This window comes from Ylistrum balloti, unplaced genomic scaffold, assembly GCF_031769215.1.
Source record: "Ylistrum balloti isolate Yb309-2 unplaced genomic scaffold, AGI_CSIRO_Ybal_v1 Utg371646, whole genome shotgun sequence".
In the NCBI taxonomy this organism is placed as follows: Eukaryota; Metazoa; Mollusca; class Bivalvia; order Pectinida; family Pectinidae; genus Ylistrum; species Ylistrum balloti.
Window position 1 is genome coordinate 117,401 of NW_026782837.1, and position 6,781 is coordinate 124,181.

Sequence of the window (6,781 nt, forward strand, 5' to 3'; positions counted from 1 at the left end):
AGGTTGGTGAGGAGGCGGCATGTATTGGTTCTCCATTGTAGGGGAATGCTTGGCGATTCGGGTACAGAAGCCTACATGCTGCTTCTACATCTAGTGGGGAGGGCGGTACCAACTGATCAGAGAGTGTATTTACATTGCTTCTCTGGAGACGAGTACACTCTCGGTCAGTGGATGGCAGCATTCCCTAGTTTGTACTTGGGATTTACACGCTATATTCTGTCGCCGAGACGGTAGCCCCCATCAGGCAGATCTACTGCGGAGTTCTGCTGAGAATGCCCGGCGGCTGTTCCAGATTTGAAAAAGCTGATGTGAGGGAATCCTGGGTCGGGAGCTTGACTACGATAGGCTTCTTGCCATTGTCTGCCTCCTAGATGCCAGATTGAATGGTGTCCCTGAAGCTTATGGCTCTAGACGCTTTGGTAAGTCAACTCCAAACAACACACCCTACAGTGGCTTCTTGCCCAGATGATTTTCAGATTGCATGCTGGGAGCTCTTCCAAAGTACCCTCAGGTGAAGAAGTCCAACCCAAGACTCATTCCTTCCAACATAAAGTTGAGAGGAGTGTAGTGAAATTCGGTAGGTTCCGGGTCGGGCATTTTACCAGGGTAAGTATTTCCCTCTAGGACATTAGGGGTGTGAGTATTGCTGGAAGTGGCGCATGCGCAGTGATGTGGTGTGTGTGGAGAGCGAGGAATAGAGATCTAGAGCGGGTGACATTCCTGTGAGCCTGGCTTACAAGACAAATTTGTGGACGAATTGCCGTGTGACTACGGAGTGTTGAATGAAGAACACTTTTGAACGTTGGAGAAGGCTGTAGTGTTACATTGAATTTTAGTAAATTTTGAGTCGGCCACGTGGGGATTGTGTTCGTTCGAGGATGAACTGTGGAGTTACTCGCTCTGAAGAACGACGTTAAATTCCGTGGGCCGGGTGATAATTTAGTTAGGGAATCCCGACAGACACGACACTAGCTCGAACTTTAGTTTAGGCTTATAGATAAAAGTTTTTCGTTTCAGGTGGCCTCTGTACATTTTGTAGGATTAAAAATACATACCCTCACTGAGTCGTTTAAATGTCTTGTTGAGAGAAGCTCTACACTTGTTGTACATATTAAATTGTTGAACTTGTGAAATCTGCGGGCGAAAGCAGTAGTGAACCCGCGGGCAACTTTTTATCATTGTACCAGTTGACTTCCGCTTCCGGCCCAGGGGGTCGAGACGTCTTTCGTTACACAGCTGCGTTGTCCTTCTAGGACTCGTCAGGGATGTTGCAACATAAAGCCGTTCGGTCCGGTCTCCTCTGTGATTATACATTTCACTCGTCAGTGATGTTACATCGTGCGGTCGTTTCGTCCGGTCTCGTCAGTGATGTTGCATCTTAAAGCCGTTTCGTCCGGTCTCGTCAGTGATGTTACAACATAAAGCCGTTTCGTCCTGTCTTGTCAGTGATTTTACATACTTCAGTCGTTTCGCCTGGACTCGTCAGTGATGTTGCAACATAAAGCCGTTTCGTCAGTAATGTTACATACGGTATCCAGTCAAGTCGACACCTATTAAACGCGACACTTTTTGGTCAAGTTGACACCTGGTCATGCAATATTTGGTCAAATCGACACCTCTTTGAACAGCCACCGGCCTTTTAGTACGAGATGTTTTTTTCACCGGATGTCAGACGACTCGGCCAACTGACAACTCGGCCCAACATCGTCAGACAAGTCGGCCAAACTATTTCATTTTGCCAATCCAGCATAACAGGACTACGGGGTCATATGTTCGGACATCTTCTAACATAGCAGTGAGATTTTGTGTATTTTGTTTTCTTTCCTCAAATTTAAGTTACTTTCTTCATCACTGATGAGATCTGTGTGTTTTGTAGACAAGAAACGAGAAAATAACAACGCGTCATATTTTTTTTTCTTGAACTATATGTATATATTTGAAATTAGGGTTCTTTATTGAATAACGACGACTGGTTCAATGATATTGGGATCAAATTTATTGTCCGCACAAAGAAATCCCTAAAAAGACAGAAACACGGGTATACAATACGAGCACATAAAACTACTTTTACAAAACGTTATCGAACGCACTACACAATTACTTCACAATACATAATGCGAACCACTGGACATTTGAAGTAAGAGTTAATATATAAAAGACTGAACTTGTAAGCAATCGTAATAACTGTAAGGGTTATCTCCCCTTTCCGGTAATTGTTCTGTTAATTTCTCCTGTAGGCGTCTCCCTGCCAAGTTGGCGTCCTTAGTAATCGAGTTTGTTTGCAAAATGAAGACAAAAATCGTATACACACACAGAGATTTAATATATTCTACGAGTCGGACATTACATAAAACACAACTACAAACACACTACATTACTAGCGGGAGTATGGCTAAGGGAGAACTAGGGCGTCAATGCGCCCGGCGCTAACTGCAAGATACGGGCGTAACGATGACGTTACGCCGTCAAATAATAACAATAGTTCCCTGGCAAAACTAAGGCCAACTTAACTAAGGGGGAACACACTTCGCCATCATCCTCGCCCGTCCCACAATACGTTCCTAGGCGCAGGGTTCACCCTGGACTTTAAATACAGAGAGAGAAAAAATCTCCCTTGCATAATTCCAGTGAGATTTTTCAGAAACAGATGAGATTTTTTCTCTCGCTTCCATATTTTTCATGAGATTTTTTTTAAATGAGGTATGTAATGCATTATAATTAATAAGATATTTCAATTAAATAAACAACACAAAATCATCTGGTTTCAGCTTTTTTAATGTATTATTCATTTCTTTCCAAATATTTTTCTACTTTTGGCCTTTTTCCACACGAAAAAAGCTTCATTGAAGTCAAAGTCTTCGATACGTGATCCTGCCAACATAATGCGCATAAGTTGTTCACAGTGGTCTCCGCTAAGGCGGTTTCTTATTGGAGTTACCACAGAATTTTGTGCAGAAAATGCCCTTTCACAGTCACTTGTGTGCACTGGGTGTGCCAGTGCCAATGCTGCCAGTTTGGTAATGTTTGGAAACTCCTCCTTGTGATACTGGGTGAGGAGGTCCCAGATCATAGAGGTGGATGGCCTGGGGTACTGATGTACCTTGACAGTCTGTTTCACCTACAAAAACAATCATGCTGTCATCTGATGACAAAAGAATTTTAATCAGCAGTATGATTGATAGTGCCTTTAGTTTAAATAAATTCTTTTTTTTTTCTTTAAGATTATATGACATAAAATTTATTTCCGTATTTGTCTAGTACTGATTAAAATATCCAACAAGTCATGACAGCAGATACTACCATAATCAGTCAGAAAGCCGAGTACCTTTATCCACTCTTGCTTTGTGAGCTCAGGGTCAATTACTGCCTCACTCCTAGATACAAATTCCTCTCCATCAACCTTGTAAGAGTGGACTTTCTCGTGTCCAAAGTGCTCGCAGAGGACTTCAATGGATTCATCACCCCAAGTATTCAACTCATCTTCTGTTAAGAAGGTAACAGGCCTCAGTCCAAGAACACCAAAGCTTGTCATCAACTGCTTGTCAGGAAATCTGATATCAATATTAAAGATTACAGCAATAGAAAAAAAGTAAAATAATTTATTGATTTTATTTAATTGATAAGTTAATTCACCAATGATTTTTATACTTTAAATTTATGATTGTTTTGATGTTTTATGTATACTAACCTTGCTGTGATGTTGTCAATCAACAACTGAATGAACTTCATTCTTGTAGATGGGAAGCTGAATTTGGACAGGAATTACATGACCCTTGAACTGCCCATCTATGAAGATCTTCTCCAGTTCCTTTGAAAATGTCGGTTTGTCAGAATCAACTGTATCATCCTTCATGTTCTCCAATTCGGCAATGCAAGCATTTACCTCTACCTACAAATAAATTACAACTAACATGGTGGATGAAATATTCACAAAGAAAAAATAATTCTTATGCTATTGATAATGTTATGAATGCTGCTTAAATAAAATGGTGCCGATACATAAATGTACTTGATTCTTTGTTTCTTTTGTCATAATTATAATAATGTAACATATCATCAGGATCAATGCAACCTATTAAGAATGAAATTGTCACAAATTGCCTTTTATTTTTATTTCCTTTTTTATAAATGCGCATGTTCAATTATTCAGGAATTACCTGCACAAGTGCATTATCTAAATCCCTTTTTTGGAAAAAGAGATTTAATTTCATCACAGGTTGCAAAATATCCATCAAAGCCTAAGTCATCCTAATGAAGAGCTCGTCCCCGATCTTCTTTTTCAAACCAACAGCTTTAGAATCATTGACTTGTGTGCTGAAGAATGTTAGTAGGGAATCCAGTGTACGGTACACAGTTTCCATGGCTTTGTAGAAGCTCAACCACCTCACTTGATGTACTTCAGGGTGGGCTCATCTAATAGCTTTTGCACAGCTTCAATTGAATCACATCTTTTAGGAGATTTCTGAAAGTAGTAAAACACAGACTCCATGATCTGTTGATAGTGCTTCATAGCTGAAAGAAATTCAAAACATAAGATATTGTGATTTTATCATTGATTAATAATCACATGGCATATTGTGACAGTCATAGAAAATCATTGTACGTTGTACTTGTCGATAAGTTTATTAAATTATCAAGTGAAGTCATTTACATCATCATACAAATGTATTTCGATTATACAAGTATATAAATGCCTAGCCTAGGCAGTACCTGGCATACAAAACTTTGATTACCTGGGATGTTCTCTGCAGCCTGTTGGGTGCAGAGCGCAACTCTGTGTGCAGAGCAGTGGGTGTTGGTAATATGTGGATTAGCTCTGTCAATCCCTCTTTTTTTCCAGTCATAACTGATGCCCCATCAGTTCCCAATCCTGAAATGTAAAACAATTTTTTTTTTCACGAAAATTGCTTGTTTGTTTTGTTTACAGTGACAGTGTGTATTACTTTACTATTATTTTCAGCTTTTGTCACTCACTCTGACCTAAACTCGCATGACTGGCTTATTGTTTAGCTTTTGTCCTAAATTAATATGGAATAAATAAAATTATAAAACAATTCAAATGAAATCATTACTTCAATTATTTACAGTACCTGTCTCTTGTTTCATCTCAGTTCCTCTTTTGGCCAGATGCTGTTTAATTTCCTCAAAAATGCCAACTCCAGTCTCGCTAGATATTTTCAAATCTGTTAAAAACAGTGTTGTTGGATACATTCTAGGGCTGATAACACGCGCCATCAAGCATAGTTTGTGATGAACTGCTATATCAGTACTTTCGTCAGTTATTACTGTTAATGCAGGTGAAGCCAGTAGTTGTTTTGTGATGTTATTGTCGATGGTATCGCTCAGAGATTCCAGCATTGAAAGTGCAGTGTTATAGCTAGTGTATGAAATTTTATCAAAGTTTAATATCTCCATGTTTGGAGTATCAAGTTCCTTTAGTAGGGACATTAGGCTAGAATATTTAGAAAGTGCTATACTTTCTTAAGCCAACCAATACACAACTTTTAAACACACGTTAATTCCCCTTTTTTCTTTGCAATCTGAATTCTCAATAGCAGTACTGAGGTCCCGTCTGCCTTGAGGAACGAGAATAGCCCTCCGGTGATCAGCGCTAGTAACATGTCTGTCTAAGGTTGTTGTTTTAAAGTTCTGTGTTCCCATGCATTGTTCATGTTTAAATCTCTACAAAGATTACATACATTTTGTCCTTCTCCTCGTCATAGTCAAGCCATTTATATTTTAATTGCCATTTCCTTTGAAATTTACCGGCAAGTTTTGTCTTCGGAACAGCAGGCCCAGCGTTAACATCGCTTTCAGTTGGCCCATCTTGATCGGTCACGTTTGAATTTGCGGCGTTATCGTCTGTGGTATCTGGCGTAAGTTTCATAAACTTGGAAATTTCCGGCTGCTTAGAGTTAGTAGGTTGAGATAAAACTCGTTTAGCAGGCATAGCTATGCTTATAATAATTTCATCTAGCAGTAGGGCTAGTATACTTGTTTTTGTAGACGACACCGCGTGTCTGTCTTTCATGTCTTTGTCATCAAAGCGTTTGAAATGCATATCGATAATATACACAAGCGCCAAATTGATTAAGTGAAGCACACTAAAAACAGGATTAGTATAACGGGAGTGGATTTAAATTTACGATCCGATCGGCAGTGCTAGAGAGATGAACTCTTACCGGGAATTTGGAAGGGGCAATTTTTTCTCGCATTATTGACAATTTCAACGCGATTTTCAACCTTTTTTTGCGAGAATATAGCGAAATTGCGCCCAAAAGTGAACCCTGTAGGCGCCCTAGTAACGTCTGGCGAAGTGCGCTTTCCCCTTTGAGCTTTACAATTATTCAATAATATCTCACCATCAACAAGGCCTTCCTGCTTTGACTCCAGCGGAAGAGAGAAGGACCCTGATGTTCCAACAACCCGGCCTTATATACCCGTAATAAATAACCTAGCTAATAAGGTCGTACTCCCGTTCAACTTCACAGGTGTGCTACGCATGACTACATTTCTATAGGACTGTCACCTGCACGTGATCAGTCACTGAAAGTCGAACTTATACCCCTTGACAATAATACAATAGGAATTAACAAATTTCAGGTAACGCTTGTAACAAACTAAGGAGCACTTGCTTTACATAATATACCGAAATCACGTTAATAAATATCAAATGATAATAAGTTATTTTACAGTAACATTAAATCACATAACATTACATAACTAATGAGTAATAATCATTTACAAATAGTTCACGGCAGCTTACCCTGCTTGTGGTGCT

The 6,781-nt window shown here is 39.6% G+C and overlaps 1 pseudogene; it reads right to left on the reverse strand.

The window, feature by feature from the left end:
• Positions 1-2,785: 2,785 nt before the first annotated feature.
• Positions 2,786-6,061, reverse strand: LOC132563246 (uncharacterized protein C17orf113-like; annotated as a pseudogene).
• Positions 6,062-6,781: the final 720 nt, after the last annotated feature.